This window comes from Asterias rubens, chromosome 13 (assembly GCF_902459465.1).
Source record: "Asterias rubens chromosome 13, eAstRub1.3, whole genome shotgun sequence".
NCBI lineage: Eukaryota > Metazoa > Echinodermata > Asteroidea > Forcipulatida > Asteriidae > Asterias > Asterias rubens.
The window spans coordinates 3,848,996-3,866,767 of NC_047074.1; the positions used below are offsets into that span (position 1 = coordinate 3,848,996).

The 17,772-nt window shown below is 38.8% G+C and overlaps 1 protein-coding gene across 1 annotated transcript in view; it reads right to left on the reverse strand.

Annotated features, from left to right (window-relative positions):
• The window catches only part of LOC117298587 (adhesion G protein-coupled receptor L3-like), a 35,381-nt gene that overhangs the window by 15,659 nt on the left and 1,950 nt on the right, over nt 1–17,772 (reverse strand). The gene's annotated exons all lie outside the window — the stretch shown is intronic.

The window sequence follows — 17,772 nt, forward strand, 5'->3', positions numbered from 1 at the left end:
CTTACAATGTAGATATTATAAGCCCAGACAGACAGGCAAAGAGACAAGCAAGAAATAAACAGGAAACAAAAAAATGGCATCATACCATTTCCCTGGTCCGTTAATTTTCCATAATAACAGGGCCAATGCCACTACAAAGGGCTTCATACACCGTATCATCTCCCCGTTTAATTCAACCACCCAAACCAGCCCTTCCATCGACATTTTCCATCAATCCATCTCTTATCTCAAAATCCAAGCCAAGCAAGTGCTCCAGCCCCCCCCCCCTCCCACTCATCTTGCCATCCAAGTCCATTTTGGGTCTTGCAAGTTTTCCGTCTGTTCTTGTTTAGGTTTTTCTTTAATTCACACTACATTTGTCATCAAACATAAACAAAATTACATAACACATTACTGATTTTCTCGAGAAAAAAAACAACGCCAAAAGACCTCTAAGGTTTATTACAGTCACGGTATGTCCCTCTTTGTTGCACATCTCCTCACTGTAACACAATAATTAACCTTGACCAATTGTTGCAAACATGTTCGGTATAACGATCGTGAGCCTTCATCTTATGGCCGTTTATTGTTTCCTTCCCACGTAAACGTGCATTACACCATGAAAGGTACTTGACACTATTGGTAAATATAAAATACAAAACATACAAGGTAAAATCGATCATAAAAAGAGTGCAACAAGAGATGCAGACTACACCATGGACCACTGCCTCCATTGCCCACTTTATGAGGCAATTAGGTCCAATTCTGAACCGCTTGATGGGTCAGCCTGACTCATAAGTGGGTCAAGACCCCTGATACGCAGAGCCTCGGTCAATTCTGACCGGGGATGTTTTATTGATAAACTATTTTAGTTGTCGGCTATTCTTTGACGAAAATGAGGTATGTCAACACCGTTCCTAAATTTTATTTGCAACCACATACGGTTGGATCATGGAGGTAGAAGATTCGTTATACAAAAATGTAACAACACCAAACTCGGTGTCAAGTGCCTGTAAAGAAACTGTCTGTCAATTTACGCACATATCAATAATCTTGTCTAGTGTAGGAAAATGATCTGGTTGCCAATAGATTTGTACTGTCAATGAGGTGCTGCAAAACCAACTGTATCGATTGAAAAATAAAAATTGTGTATAATGATAACTATACATAGTTGTCTTTTTATAAAAAAGTTAGATGTTTAAATTAAATCGGGGATATTATATATTAATTTAGGTTGAAGTCCCTACACCGATGTGTTATCAGCAGACATCTTTCAAAACCGTGGTTAGTGGAAGTCATACTGGTACAAAGATTGACCCTATGCATGCATCATGGTAATACAAAAGACATTTAGGCGCCTTGTCAAAACCTCCAAGCTGTTCCATTCCGCGTGCATTCTGCGGGAGTCCGCGGATTTTTGTGACAAAAGAACCTGTAGCAACCGGGCATGTCCACGGCCACGACGGCTCATTTACATGTCAATAAACATGAATATTCCGGGGGCTCCGCGGAGCGACCGGTCGGCCATTGTAAGGTCCAGCTTATGAGCTGACCGGCGGAACCGCGGAGGAACGTAGGTGGTTAACAATGGTTTTACCTTAATTTGCAGATTAAAAAGCAAAGCGAGGGTGGATGTGTAACTAAAATCCATTTCCTCCAATGTGTGATTTTTAAGACTTGGTTGGGCCTACATTACCAAAACATGAATTTTAAAAATGGTTGTCTTTATTCCCGGATTCGACAAAAGTTCCAGGCTACGTGCAAACTCCGTTGTAAGCTAACCCTCTAGTCACTGCACCGCCCGAGTTTCTGAAAACCAATTTTTCAAGATTCTTGCAGTAAACAACTTGAATCGTAGTTCAATTTTTAAAAGATAGCTTAATATTTATGCACATTTTTTTACCCTTTTCGACGATGAAATAATTTAGCTCATACCAATTAGTAAACACAAAGGAAACTGTATTTATTCATCATTAATATTGATATTGTCGAAAACTAACGCCTTCGCATTTAATTAGTTTGAGCATTGAGTCAGATAAAAGCCTTGAAAAGCTATTGTGTCCATTTTATCCTTACAAAAAAATATTCGAGAGCCGATTATTGTTCCCAATGGGAGCTTGTACTTTTATACAAACATTACCGAAAGGGTAAACAATTGTGCATGAATATTAAGCTATCTTTTAAAAATTGAACTACGATTCCAGTTGTTTACTGCAAGAATCTTGAAAAATTGGTTTTCAGAAACTCGGGCGGTGCAGCGACTAGAGGGTTGTCAGAGTATCCAGGGGACAATTTTAACTGTTCGTTCTTACTTTCCAAGCGGAAAACATTAGTTTCTTATTTATAAAATCCCAAGTCACCGTCACCAATAAACAAATCTACACACCTGTGCGAGTGTGTCTCCATGTCAAAACAACCAGATAGTCTGGTTTGTCCAATGTCGGGGGGGGGGGGAGCCACAGTTTTAGACACCGGTGTTTCTATTGGCTGTTGAATTTACATATAGCGCGTAACGAATGTTTTCATTGGTCGATTTTGCCCTACTGCCAGAGCAGCATATTGTATTCAACATCATGGAAGAAAACGTTAAGTAGTCGCGGCGGCGGTGATTTCTTATTAATTTAGCATCGTTTTTCTTGCGGAAATCGATTAAATGTGAATGGTTTCAAGTTAAAAATCGATATTTTTGTATCAAGCATAAATGTTGCAAATTATGCTTCGCAAATTGGATCGCAACATTTGCGATGCACTTTTTACAATTGCATAGCAAATCATCAAAATTGCATCACAAATTGCGATGTGATACAGGCGAAATCGTTCCCTGATTATCACAAGCGCTGGATGGTGTAATTGTCTTGTCGGTGCGGCCTGTCCGCTTCCAGGAGGATGTTATTCATGAGTAAAAAATGTATTGTTCTGGAAGAGCACGGCCGGTCCGCGTCCAAGCCGCTGATATTTATGACCTGAAAATACAACTTGTTTATTCATGAGACTGATTGTTATACTAACAATAGCGCCCGGCAAGGATAGCTCATTAACTTCGCCGCGCTTCAACGCACATGGCCGTTCTTCCACAGACTGTCCGAGGTCCTTAGCAACGGCGGTATTTGCTGTCCAGTCCGCAGACTGTCAGCGGAGGAACGCCCGGGAGGTTTTGACAAGGCGCCTTAAATTACCACAGTTGAGCAAAAGAGTTTATACAAAATTGTAACAATTAGGTATAACAGATCTAGACACTGTAAACACTCAGGATGAAGGAATGAAGCCAAAAATTACACCCGGCGAAATTTGAGTATTCTAGGTTGCCGAAAAGATAGTTTTCAGTTTCAAGATCTTTGAAGTAAACTACTTACCATCTGTGCTCAAATTTCAAAAGACTATTGAAGGCTTGTTTTTTTTTACAATCAGTTATTCACATGTACGATAAATGCACTGGTCATGTTTGACAATTGTCAAAGACTAATCTTCTCACTTGCTGTATCTCAACACATGCACAAAATAACAAACCTGTGAAAACTTGATCTCAGTTCAAATATTTTAGTGAGAAACTACTTATTTCTCAAAAAACTACGTCATTTCAGAGGGAGCCGTTTCTCACATGTTCTATATATACTACTAACAGCTCTCCATTGCTCGTTACCAAGTAAGTTTTTATGCTAACATTTATTTTGAATAATTACCATCAGTGTCCAGTGCCTTTTAATATCGTTATTGAATAACAGTTTATTTCAAATTCAGAGGAGTGATAAGTCCCTGAAGAACAATAACTGCCTTCCGTCAACCGCGAGTATTTTCTTTATGATCATCACAATAAAACGCCAAAAGACCACTAAGATCTATTACAGTCACGGTCTGTCCCTCTTTGTTGCACATCTCCTCGTGTAACACATTAATTAACCTCGACCAATTGTTGCAAACATGTTCGGTATAACGATCGTGAGCCTTCATCTTATGGCCGTTTATTGTTTCCTTCCCACGTAAACGTACATTACACCATGAATGCACTTGACACTATTGGTAAACTAAAAATTATTAGTAGCATAAAAACCTAATGGTTAATAAGCAATGGAGAGCTGTTGATAATACTTAAAAATGTGAGAAACGGCTCAAAGTAACATAGTTTTTGAGAAAGAGGTAATTTCCAACTCAAATAATAAAATACTTAAAGACCCTGGACACTACTGTTAGTTTTCAAAGACCAGTCTTATTCTCACTTGGTGTATCTCAACATATGCATAAAATAACAAACCTGTGAAAGTTTGAGCTCAATTTGGTCGTCGAAGTTGCGGAATAATATTGAAAGAAAAAAAACCTTGTCACACGAAATTGTGTGCTTTCAGAAGCTTTTTTTCGATACTTCAAATTCCAAATCTAAGGTCTCAAAATCAAATTCGGAGGGAGCCGTTTCTCACAATGTTTTTATACTATCAACCTTTCCCCATTACTCGTTACCAAGTAAGGTTTTATGCTCATAATTATTTTGAGTCCGAAGCCTTTATTATGCATCTGAATTTTTTTCCCATCCATTATTCTCTTGCAACTATGATGACCAGATTGGTCCAAATTGTCACCAATTTGTTATTTTATTGCATTGCTGGGATGCACCAAGTAAGAACACTATGGTCTTCGACAACTACCAGAGGTGTCAAGTGCCTTTAAAACGTTTAAACATACGTGTGCCATTCACGGTCAATACAGAGGACTTAATTAACCTTGGCCATGAATTATGCTTCTTCGCGTACAATAATAATAAAGCCTTAATAATCTCAAGCAGCAACGCTATAGCGATATTTATTTAACGTTGTTATTCCCGGCGAGAGCCGGCGTCAGCTGAATCTGTTGCCATGGTTATAGAGGACATCAAACAAACTAATCCATGGCATATTTCACAACTGTCATCCCGGATGATTCTATAAAGCCCACCCATTCCGATAGATGTTTGTTTGTCTATTTGTTGTTGTGTTTTGTTTTCTTGTTTGTGTATTGTTGGTTTTTGTATTTATTTATTTATAAATATATATATACATTTGTTGTGTACATATTTTGTTTTCTTGGGGTGGGGGTTGATGACTTCTTGGGAACTCGGCAAAGCTATACCAAAAGGGGGTATACACACCATGCTAGCAACAGCATATCTCCCTCATGCAAACATTGGGTTGACGTTTATGGGTTGATGTGCTTAAAATCAACAAATTGTGATTGAGTTCAAACAACAAACCTTTACTACCATCTGGCCTTTTCGTTTTACCAGACTAATTATATCAGACTCAAGCTTTCAATAGGCTCCAGAAAATGAATTGCAGTGGACCGGCACAAAAAACTATATCATTAGTATTTTTTAAGTGCAAAAAACTAAATGTTGATGATCTCGTCTGAGCCGTATATGTATCATCTAGAAAATTTGCCCACACCAAAAATGCAAAAGCAACCTCGGTCAAAAGACAGTCGTTCCCAAAGAACACTTAAATTGCAGAAATTTGATATAAATATAAAATACAAAACATACAAGGTAAAATCGATCATGTTAAGAGTGCAGCAAGAGATGCAGACTACACCATGGACTACTGCCTCCATTGCCAACTTTGTGGGGCAATAAGGTCCAATTCTGAACCGCTTGATGGGTCAGCCTGACTCATAAGTGGGTCAAGACCCCTGATACTCAGAGCCTCGGTCAATTCTGACCCGGGATTGTTTTATAGATAAACTATTTTAGTTGTCGGCTATTCTTTGACGAAAATGAGGTATGCCAACACCGTTCCTAAAAAAAAATTGAAGTACAATTCTATAAGATTCGGCCTATTGCACTGCTAATTATTGGATTCGAACGTCATTGCACCCTGTCACCGGACGGTGGTATAGCGGTTGTTTGACACCTTTGCTGGTTGCACATGGATTTTTTCCGGAGTTTATTTTCACACATTGGTATTGTCGCTTCTTCTTATATAGCGCGCATATCCGTAACTCAGTGAAGCTCTCGGGGCTGTAACATACAGTATTTACTGCAAGGTATGTGGGACTACGTTTGAATTATGAGACCTAATCCTTAACACCATGTAATCGTTTTACCATCATATTTAGCCACCCAAATCCCCTTTACTGTTGGGGGGGGGCGGGACATACTAACATTATGCACACCACGTGTATGCAGCAGACGATCAAAATTGTGTAGCTGACAAACTATACATCACCTCGGAGCAAACCAATCACAACGAATATGGAAAGTATACGCCACTGCATAATCCAGTAGTAATATTAAAAGTATAGAATACGTAGCTCAATAAAACTACCACTCTCCCTTCCTGACATGGCAGGACAATTTCCAATGGTTTTCTTTGACATTCAACAATGTACTTTGCTAAAAAAAAATATTTGGTTTATGAGTAGCCGAAAACAATGAGTAGACAATCCCCCATATTATTGCATAATGAAACTTGCCAAAAGAAAGGTTTTAAGACTTTTGAAGTTAATTACTGAGAATCGTAATGTTTGAATTTTTTTTTAATTTGCATTATCCGTTGAGCGAGAACAAACACAATAACCGTGTAATTTTGTTTTGTGATCTCTCAAATTTACACAAAATTGATTATTCACTAATTTATTAAAAGATGCTTTTGTGACCAGTTATTTTGAGTGTCATGAGGAGTAGGAGTAGCGGGCGGGGGGGGGGGGAAGGGTCGGGAGGGGGTCCGGGGGGGGGGGGTCCGGGGGGGGGGGGGTCCGGTCAACAAAACAAAACAATGAGAGCGTTAACTTGTAACGAATTGTGTAGGGTATCAATCGTATATTTTACGACTGTCTGCTCAAAAATGCAGATTTTGCAGTATAATCACTTGATGCAACTATAGCTGTAAACTATAAACTGTATACTACAACTGTATAAAGAGTATAATTTACAGATTTAGAATAAACGAGTAATAATAACAAAAATAAGTATATTTTTACAAAAAATGCGTACAACCGCTAACCGGATATATTACAAACTTTGTCAACAAAATGAAATGGGCAGGTCATGTAGCAATGATGACATACAATAGATGGACAATAAGAGCCACAAAATGGCAAACGTGAGTAACATCCAAAGGTAGACAAAATAAAAGATGGAGGGAAGAACTGGACCAGCAGCCGATTTCACGAAATGATAGGATTAATCATATCTCGAATTAGGACGAGTAACGCCTCCATAACTTAGGATGGGTTCAATGCGTCCTAACGTCTATAAATATGGAACTTAAAGGGAAGGTACACTATAAGTAATTGTCAAAGACCAGTGTTCTCACTTGGTGTATCTCAACATATGTATAAAATAACAAACCTGTGAAATTTGAGCTCAATATATTGGTCATCGAAGTTGGGAGAAAATGATGAAGAAAAAACACCCTTGTTGGACGAATTTGTGTGCTTTTAGATAGGAATAAAAGACTTCTAGCTAGAAGTCTTTAAATATTTTAGGGAGAAACTACCCCTTTTTCAAAAACTACGTTTCTTCAGAGGGAGTCGTTTCCCACAATGTTTTATACATCAACAGCTCTCCAATGCTAGGTACCAAGTCAGTTTTCAAGTTAATATTTGTTTTGAGTAATTACCAAAGGTGTACCTTCCCTTTAACTCGTCCACAGTCCTAAGAATTATCCTAAGATAGGAAGAGTTTGGTGGAAGAGTTTGGTGAAATCAACGGCAGACCGGCTAAGGAAAAGGTTACGGAGAAGAATCTGACAGAGGGCTACATCATGCAGTGGATTAACGATGTCTGTTGTACGGTACACGTTACAAGACACCAAACGTAGCTACAAGAATGTTGTCCTACTGCAAAACAAAGAGTGCGTTCGTTTAGCTCCCCTGGGTCTACCCCGGTGTGTGGCGGTTTCTTTTTCCAGGACGAACGTGGGTAATTATCTGCACACGTTCGTCCTGAAAAAAAACCTCCACACACCGGGGTCGACCCAGAAAAGCTAAACGAACGCACCCAAAATATGATCGGCGTGGTGTTTAAATGATCAGATGTTATACTTACTGGTTTGTTGTGTAACCAAAGTTGGTGGAACGGTTAAAGCATCGGGATAATCTATAAAATATTCTGGTGGGCTGCTCAAAAATACCGGTGGTAGCCCTACGTAAAATAACACCACCGCAAGAAAAATGGTAGCAGGCTGCCTCCACGGTTGGCAACAACGCTCCATCGTCCAAGGTTTCATTTTTAGAACTCCGATTAAAAATGTCGCAACAAACACCTCACGGAGAAAGGCTTTGACAAACTCGAGGTTCAGTTGAGACTGCTCGGATAGTATTTGCGGTTGCCAATGGCTTTACGAGAAGCAGCTATACATGTGTTCCTCCAACCGCTCAAGTGTATCTATATCAGTGTGCTTTCGATTGGCGTGCACGTTTAAATTTACACAAAAGCTACTCGTATCTGTCCCTGTGTCAGCCACCACATTCTCTGTCCTTACTATTATGCTCAGACCAAGCTCCCGAGAGGGTCTCTAGATGCCCATTGTGTGATGATAGAGTTTCAGACAGACTACAAGCGTTATCATAACAATATGCCGAGGCGATTTTTTTTCCCCCAAACGACATTGCAATATTTTTTTCCCTGCCGCTGTGATTGGCTCTTTCCGCCAGATTACGTCATCATGAAATTGGCCTGCTCTTTCACCAAACCATTGCAATGTCGTTTGGGGAAAACAAATTCGCTGCCGGGGGACCAGTTGAATTTGACGTTGGTACACTATAACGTTCCGGTGATAGGAAACTCTCACCAGGTATAGTTTTTCATCAAAAGACGTAACATCAAACGAAACTAGGTAGTCAACGTCGGTACGCACTGACAGATGACAATCCTTGGATAGATCATTAGTAATTTCCCCCGTCACAGCTGACTTGCTGACTGTTAGTATTGTATTATTAGTAATTATTATAGCCTTGAAGTTTCCTTCCATCGCAATGGTCAGGTCAAAACTACGACTTACGTGTATTAGATGTTACATGTAGCAACCAAACAGTATAATCACTTGATGCAACTATAGCTGTAAACTATAAACTGTATACAACTGTATCAAGAACTGTATAAAAAAATAAAAAAAAGGTTCATTATGAACGCGTTTCCGCGTATTTTTTTAAACACCTCATTGTGTATGACGCATTAAGTGTTTATGTTTAAACGTGTTTTAGTGTTCATAAAGCGTTACCAGCCTGTAAACGTGTCTTGTAATCGTGCCTGTAAACATGAGTTGGGGTGGTTCTGAAAAGAACCGTTGGTTTCAACTCGACGTTTCGACCAGTATGCTCTGATCGTGTTATGGAGAAAGCTGTACTCTGATGCTGCTTAAGTACTGTGGAGGCGGAGCAGCTTGGTGATGCACGGAGCGGGAAATAGAGGTGGGAAATGGAGCTCGGTGATGCGTGATGGTAACACTGCTCCTGTTCTGGAGACTTGGTGTAGTGTGTGGGGAGTGTGTGCTCACTGAACTGTGTCAGTAGGATCAAGCACAGGGGATAAAAATGAGGGTGTGGGGCCTGTGACATCGGCTTCCACCTTAGTGACATCTGGTTCCCCCTCCTCCCGACCAATGGATCTTCTATATCCACGGTCACTCCCTAGGCACCAATCCCACCTTAGTCACCCACCACTTATACAGCTTTGGGTCATCTATACACCTTAGTCACCTAGGTTCCTACACCATTGACTGCTTTGGGTCTCACCCTCAGTCACCTAGTCCCCACACCACACCCTCATTATCCCCTGTGCTTGATCATACTGACACATGTCAGTGACCACACATTCCCTACACACTACCCCAAGGCTCTAGAACAAGATCCATTATGAGTAGCCGGAAAAAAGAGTAGCCATAAAAACCTTCGGTGTTTCCTGATAATGAACAAATGTTACTTTTGAGGGGTGCAGTTAAGCCTGTGCACAGTGCATCCAACAGCTCGTGTACTTGGTCACCCAAACGTCATCCCCCCTATCCTAAAGCAACTCCACTGGTTACCAGTTGAGCAAAGGATAGTTTACTAACTCTGTCTCCTTGTGTTCAAATAATCGCAAAACATGGCGCCATCCTACATCTCTAGATCTCATCACTCAATATGCTCCTTCACTACGCAGTAACCTAAGATCAGCCGATCAACGTCTACCGATCAACGTCTACTACGTAGAACACATGGCAACGAATACACTTGGGGGAGCACTTTCTTTCCTGGTTACTGCGGGGAAGGTGTGGAATGGTTTTACCTACCACATCAGGACTGTTAATACGACATCTTCTTATAAAACTGCCCTCAAAACTCACCTCTTCAAAATTAAATGTTGACCAGTGATTTTCAACATACTTACTTACATACATACTTCTGTTCCTTTGCGTTTGTATCATGGGCGAGCGCCGTTAGCATATTTTTTTTTGAGGATACCGGCGCTACATAAGACTCTTTTATGAGATTTTCCCGGTCAATTTCAACAAAAATCCATTCATTCTAACTCCTGGCTCATTAATTTTCGTTTTGAAAACGAATGCACTTTGAATCATTCAATTTCAACAGTTAATTAGCATTCACTGGTAAAACAAAATCATTCAAGTTCATCAGGCCGCATTCAATTTCGTTAAAGCCAGCAGCAAGAGCTGGTCAACCATTCAATTTCATTAATGGGAAAACATTTTCCAAATGTTTGCATTCAAATTCATATGTTATGTGCTTATATTTGCTTCTGTATGTTTTTAAGTCTGTTTTGTAATTGTTTGTTGTAATTTTTACTGATTGTTCTTTGCTGTAACCTTCTAATGGATTGCTGTAACTTTTTATGGATTTTTAATGTTCATACGCTTTTGATTGTTTTCGTTTGGATTAATTAATTTTCATAGTTTTATTTTGTTTTACTGGAATTGTGTAAATTTGTTATGCGCTCTCGAACAGGCTGGTCCTGGTTCCTTTGTCGTAAACTATTTGGTTAAATTTGAAAAGCGAGCATGCATAGATTAAATTGATTACCCACACAACAACGAGTGTTTGTAATCAATGTTTATTTATTTATTTATTTTATTTATTCTTCTTCTGCCAATACAATAATACAGTCCATCCAGTGAAGGACAGTCAAAAAAACTCATCCCAAAAAAAAGTGTGCCCTCCCAGACTTTGCTCATAAAAAAGTAAAAACGTTAGTGCCTATATTCCTAATACATGTTAGTAAACCTGACTGTAATTTGAGTCCTCATAGTACAATTGAAATTGTGCCGCATCACACTGGCTAATTATTGGATTCGAACGCCATTGCACCCAGTCACCAGACGGTGGTGTAGCGGTCTTTGACACTATTTCTGGTTGCACATTGATTTTTCCTGCAGTTTATGTAGACACATTTGTATGGTGGCTTATTCTTATAAAGCGCGCATATCCGTCATTTAACCATTTAGTCCCTGCACCGCCCGAGTTTGCTGAAATCCAATTTCTCAAGATTCTTGCAGTAAATTACTGGAACCGTAGTTCAAATTTTAAAAGATAGCCATGGCTTAATGTGTATGCACAATCTGAACCTTGATATTTGTATAAAAGTACAAGTTCGCATGAGAACAAATCATGTCTCTCGCTAAACGGCTACGGTAATTTTTATGGCGAATATTTACGTGCACGGATAAAATGGACACAATAGCTTTTCAAGGCTTTTGTCTGGCTCAATGCTTATACTGATTTGGCGGCTGGGCGGTACAGCGGCTAAATGGTTAATGGCGCTCCTAAAAGCACCAAAGGTTGATGGTATAAAACATTGTGAGAAACAGCTCCCTCTGAAGTGACGTAGTTTTCGAAAAAGAAGTAATTTTCCATGAATTTGATTTCGAGACCTCAAGTTTAGAATTTGAGGTCTCGAAATGAGATACACCAAGTAAGAACTGGTCCTCGACATTTACCAATAGTGTCCATTGTCTTTAACTGGCTTGGTTCATGGGGAAACGTATCTCAACCTTGAAGCTACGACTGAGAAAATTAACACTAACGCACACACCAACAATGAAACGCTTGGCTGAACAAAATCGCCCCAGTCAAATCGCTCAACAACAAAAAACGCTCAATTTATATCGTCATTACTTACTTGGCAGTCATAAACTAATTAAATAATAGTTTCAGAAAATTCGGAATGCTCATTCACAATGCATCTTCCTCCACACACTTGCGTGCAATAAAGTGATACAACGGTGAGCAAGACTAATTCAGAACTCACAAATTCTGCTCATTGGTCAATGTTAGACTGGCGGAACTACTCGGTTATTCATATACGAGGCACTGTATATAAAAATATACTAACTCTCTCAATGGAGAGCTGTTGATAGTATAAGACATCAGAGAAAGGGCTCCCTCTGAAATAACGTCTTCTTGACAACAAAACAACAACAGGGTTCCCGGTATGGTGAAGGTCCCAAGTTTAAACGTGTGATATCGAATGGAAACAAGCGGATTGGGAAAAACTGTTAATTTTTTTGATTGGAACATTTTAAAAGAAAAAAGTATTTTTAATTTGTTGCCGATTTCTCAATTGTATTGTCTTACTGGCGGAACTACTCGGTTATTCATACGAGGCACTGTATATAAAAATATACTAACTCTCTCAATGGAGAGTTGTTGATAGTATAAGACATCAGAAAACCGGCTCCCCCTGAAGTAACGTATTCTTGACAACAAAGCAACAACAACAACAATCGAATGGAAATAAGCGGATTGGGAAAAAATGATGGATTCTTGGATTGGAAAATTTTCATAGAACAAAGTATTTTTAATTTGTTGCCGATTTCTCAATTGTATTGTCTTACTTTTTACTTTTCAGTGACATTATCTGAGGGAACTTCACTCTGTGCTAATAATACCTTTTGGATTAGTGGCACAACATGGCTTCAGCTGCCGATACCGACACCAGTGCGACTGCAATTGACAGTCATCGAGGGTGGTGTAGTGGTGATTTTTGTTTTCAGTGATCCTGTTCAAGCCTCGTATGACTTTATAAGGTTTTATGCTAATAATTATTTTGAGTAATTACCAATAGCTTCCACTGCCTTTAATAATATATTGTTCGGTAAGGTTGACTCCATCTTCGTTGTGATCGAAGGGGTGCAACCTACGGGAGAACCCTTGTGGGGTCTCTATACAATGGAACAATGGACCACTCAAGAAAAATCTTTGTTCAACATGAAGTGGAACCTCGATAGAATTATAAAAGGGAATATTAAAACAGCATTAGCAGATACCCAACAATTGGATCCGTGAGGTGGGTGGGGGGGGGGGGGGTGTTTTAATTAGCTACCTGACGGGAGAACCATGACAACATGAGCAAAAAGACCCCACATGGGAATTCTAAAGAACAAATAAAATCTCAACAGGTAAGCACATTTTATGAGTCTGTTTTTTGCACTCAGTTAGTAGCGGATTGTATGTTTCTTAAATCTATCAATGGCCTAGACTTGTGGAAACAAGTTGTTAAATGTTCGTCGCGTTGACAGCGAAACGGCTAGCCTGAACATATGACGTCACACTTCGAGGCTCGTGAATAACGCCAGAGACCGGTGTCAGATGCAATTGTGTCCGCCATGCAATAATGTCCGCTCCGGACACTTTTGCATATGCAATCGTGTCCGGGGCTATGCAAAAACCGTCCGGCGGACATGTACGTGACTGTACACGTATGTGCGCGCGTATAAAGACAGGGGCCCAGTCTACGAAACGGCTCTCTAACAACTATCTCACGAGAGGGCCGCAATGAGGGAGCGGGCTGCTCAGGATTATTAATCTCATAAAATGATAGCAGTAGTGATGAGAGCAGCCCTCTCGCGAGATAGTTGCGAGGGAGCCGTTTCGCTATCACTGCAACAGGCATACAACGACTTGTTCACACGTCTATCAATGGCATAGAAGCTCATTCAATTTTAACATGCCCTCTGTGTACCACTATAATTTTAAAAGCAATGGATTCAATGGCTGCGACACGTAAAAGCGATTGCCCTACTCAGGGCCCAATTTCATAGAGCTGCTTAAGCACAAAATTTTGCAAAAGATTCATTGCTTAGTAAAAACAGATTACCGGCCAAGACTCCACTCAATTGTTATGCTAAGTAAACAACAGCTAAATACTAGTCATAAGCAATGTATATGGCAAGAAATTTTGGCCAGTAACATGTGTAAAATAAGCGAGCTATTTTCGTGCTTAAGCAATTTTTTTGCTTCAGCAGCCTCTATGAAACTGGCCCCCTGTTGTAAGAGCAATGTGAAGTTGGAGGAGAGACAGATAGAAACTGAAATAAAGAGTAAAGGCCAATCACTGCAGCAATAACGTAAACGATAACGATAACCACGCAAAGAGAACGCATTATATTGGTTAAATTGCTCCACCCAGAATACGCCCACGCTTATTCAACCAATCGAGGGCGTGCATTTTTATCTTTCTTGTTTTCGTTGTCGTTATCGGGGCCTGTGTCGGGCCTTAATGCTATTTACCATAACACTGTGAATGTTTTCTGCCTTGTCTTGTTGTTGTTGTTTAATTGACTTGTTTATTTGTTTGTTTAAAGCCATTAGACACTTTCTGAACAGAACAAAAATTATGAAGTTCACAGATTTACAAATAACTTACAGGGTTTACAGAAGGTAATGGTGAAAGACTTCTCTTGAAATATTATTCCATGAAATACTTTACTTTTTGTAGAAAACATTGAAACAATATTGTCAACTCTCGATATCGAGAATAACGGATTTATTTTAAACTAATGTCATGACACGGCGAAACAAGGGTGGGTTTTCCCGTTATTTTCTCCCAACTCCGATGACCGATTGAGCATAAATTTTCACAGGTTTGTTATTTTTTTGTTAAGTTGTGATACACGAAGTGTGAGCCTTTGGACAATACTGTTTACCGATGTTGTGCGATTGCTTTAAAATCATGAAGCAATTAACACCTCATTTCAAAGGAGGGGAAGGGATGGTGGAGATGGGGATGGGGAAAGAATAAATTCAAGAAGCTTTGTTTCATGAACACGTTTATGTTGCTCCTATCGGATAAGTTATTTCTATATTATTTGTATCTATTGTTAAGTTTGTTCGTGTGTTTATTTGTTTGTCTGTAAGGGGTGTTTGTCTGAGTGGGGTGTGAGTGGGGTATGGGTGTGTGTGTTTGATTGTTTGTTTGTATCATTCATAAAATTCGCCTTTAATGACGGTGGTCCAATGCAAAACAGGCAATTAATTACTGCAGAACTGCAGTATTTTTTCTTTTATTATTTTTCTTGCACCTTCGATGACCGATAAGGGAGCCCAACATTTGACAGGTTTATTATTTTATGCATAATATGTTTGGATATACAAAGTAAGAATACTGATCTTTGACAATTACAAATAATATATTGATTGGTCAAATCTACGGATTAACTTCAAATTTACATGGCTGTAACCGATGAATAAAATTGAAGACCAATTATTAGTTTGAGAGAAAAAAAAAATTAAAGAGGAAAAAAACCACATCAAACGAACAACCAAACAATCAAACATTAACAACAAGCAAATAAATAAACAAACAAACAATAAAATGCGAAATAAATTCACCCTTGAAAAAACACTCACCAAGCGGATAAAATTAACCCTTTCAAAATGGATCAGAGGGTCCATTATCCTCGATGTTCATCAAATTTTTATGGCATAAAATAAGCAGTAAGGCTATTAAAAGCATAGTGTAAAGGAACATAAGAAAACATAAATTATAAAACATTTCAGGTTATCTATTAATAATTCGTGTTAGATTCTTTGCATGAAAGCAGCCATTTGCTTGTTAGGTTTGAATAATGGCTGGTATACCATGACGTGCTCGATCATAAGTTACCACTTAAAATTTGAGGTTGTTACAAAAAAGCTTGCCAGAATCATGTGACATAGCAACTGTCTCGATAGTCTGAGGAATTCAAAGGTAGGCGGTAACTTGTCACCAGGCAAGTCATTGTACCAGACATTAATTAATTTACACTTGCAAATGGCGTATTCAGATACAAAAAAACAAAAAAAAAAGGTCCTAAATATCGTAATGCAAGGCTATACATCTTCATCATTATATCTCTTTAAAGAAAAATCAACCGCATCCCAATCCTGTATTAAATATGAAGAGAAGAGAGGACAAACAATGCTGTCGTATTTGAAGGCCATCTGTATGACTGGAATGTAATGGCCTTTGTTTACATTAAGGTTAACTAATTACTGACACGGCATTTCCTGAGCGATAGATTCGTGGTACACATCAAAAAGCCATTATTGGTGTATCACAGTTATGATTTAGACGGGGTGGCAGCACAGACCTGATTAAAATTGAATGAATGACAGGCAACTGTTGTACCGTTAATAGCTTGTACTGGGCAATAATTATGAAATATTGCCATATTTACGAGACATGTCATAGTTATGACTTATCTATAGTAAAAATCATAATTATGACTTTATGTCTCACAATTGTGACGTGTTAATCGCAGGTTCGAATCCCGTTCTAGTCAAGCAAATTGTCACACACACAGATAAAAAACGGGGGTTTGTATGTTAAATTTGTATATAATTCTGCTTGCTTCATTTATTATAATTTTGTTTTATTTTCGCGTGGGGGGGGGGGGGGGGTTACATGTTTCCATCATAAATCCCTTTTAATAATGACCGGTAACGAATCACTGTACGACCATAGAGCAAGGAACAGCTTGCTCTATGGTACGACTTGACTGACACCTGTCACTCGCCGTTTACCTTTGAGAAATTTACCCTTTTAAGCCTGTTGTTCAGCTGAAATCATAAGTTACCCTGTCAGTTTCCCTTATGGCTTATAATTTTATTACAGAGGGGCCTGTTCAAGACACAATTGTCAAAGACCAGTCTCCTCACTTGGTATCTCTCAACATATGCATGAAAGAACAAACCTGTGAAAATTTGAGCTAAATTTGGTCGTTGAAGTTTCGAGATAACAATGAAAGAAAACATACCCTTGTCACACGAAGTTGTGTGCATTTTAGATGCTTGATTTCGAGACCTCAAACTGTAAATCTGAGGTCTCGAAATCAAATTCGTGAAAAAAATACTTCTTTCTCAAAAAACACTTCACTTTAGAGGGAGCTGTTTCTCACAATGTGTTATACTATCAACCTCTCGTCATTACTCTTTACCAAGAAACGTTTTATGCTAATAATTATTTTGAGTAATTACCAATAGTGTCCATTAGCTTTAAAGGAACACGTTGCCTTGGATCGGTCGAGTTGGTCTTTGAAAAGCGTCCTATAACCGTTTGTTATAAAATCGGTATGGTTAGAAAGATGTTATAAAAGTAAAATACAATAGTCTACACAAATATGCCTCGAAATTGCGTGGTTTTCATTTTACCTCGTCGACAAACACGGTCGGCCATTTATGGGAGTCAAAAATTTGACTCCCATAATTGGCCGACCGTGTTAGTTCGCGACGTAAAATGAAAACCGTGCAATTTTGATTGATACTTGTGTGGATCATTATATTCTACTTTTAAAACATCTCTCTAACCATATGCATTTCATAACAAACGATTTCAAACGCTTTTCACAGACCAACTCGTCCGATCCAAGGCAACGTGTTCCTTTATTGGGAAGGCATCTATTGTAATTATGGAACCGTTTGATTGTTTAATCATTTTGCGTTATTCAAATATTTGGAAATAAAAACAAATGAATCTATTCTCGAAATTATATATACTATCGAAAACTTAATTTTCAACCGAGTAAGATTTCATCGCCATTATTTTTGGAGTGATTAACTTCCTTTTAAATATTA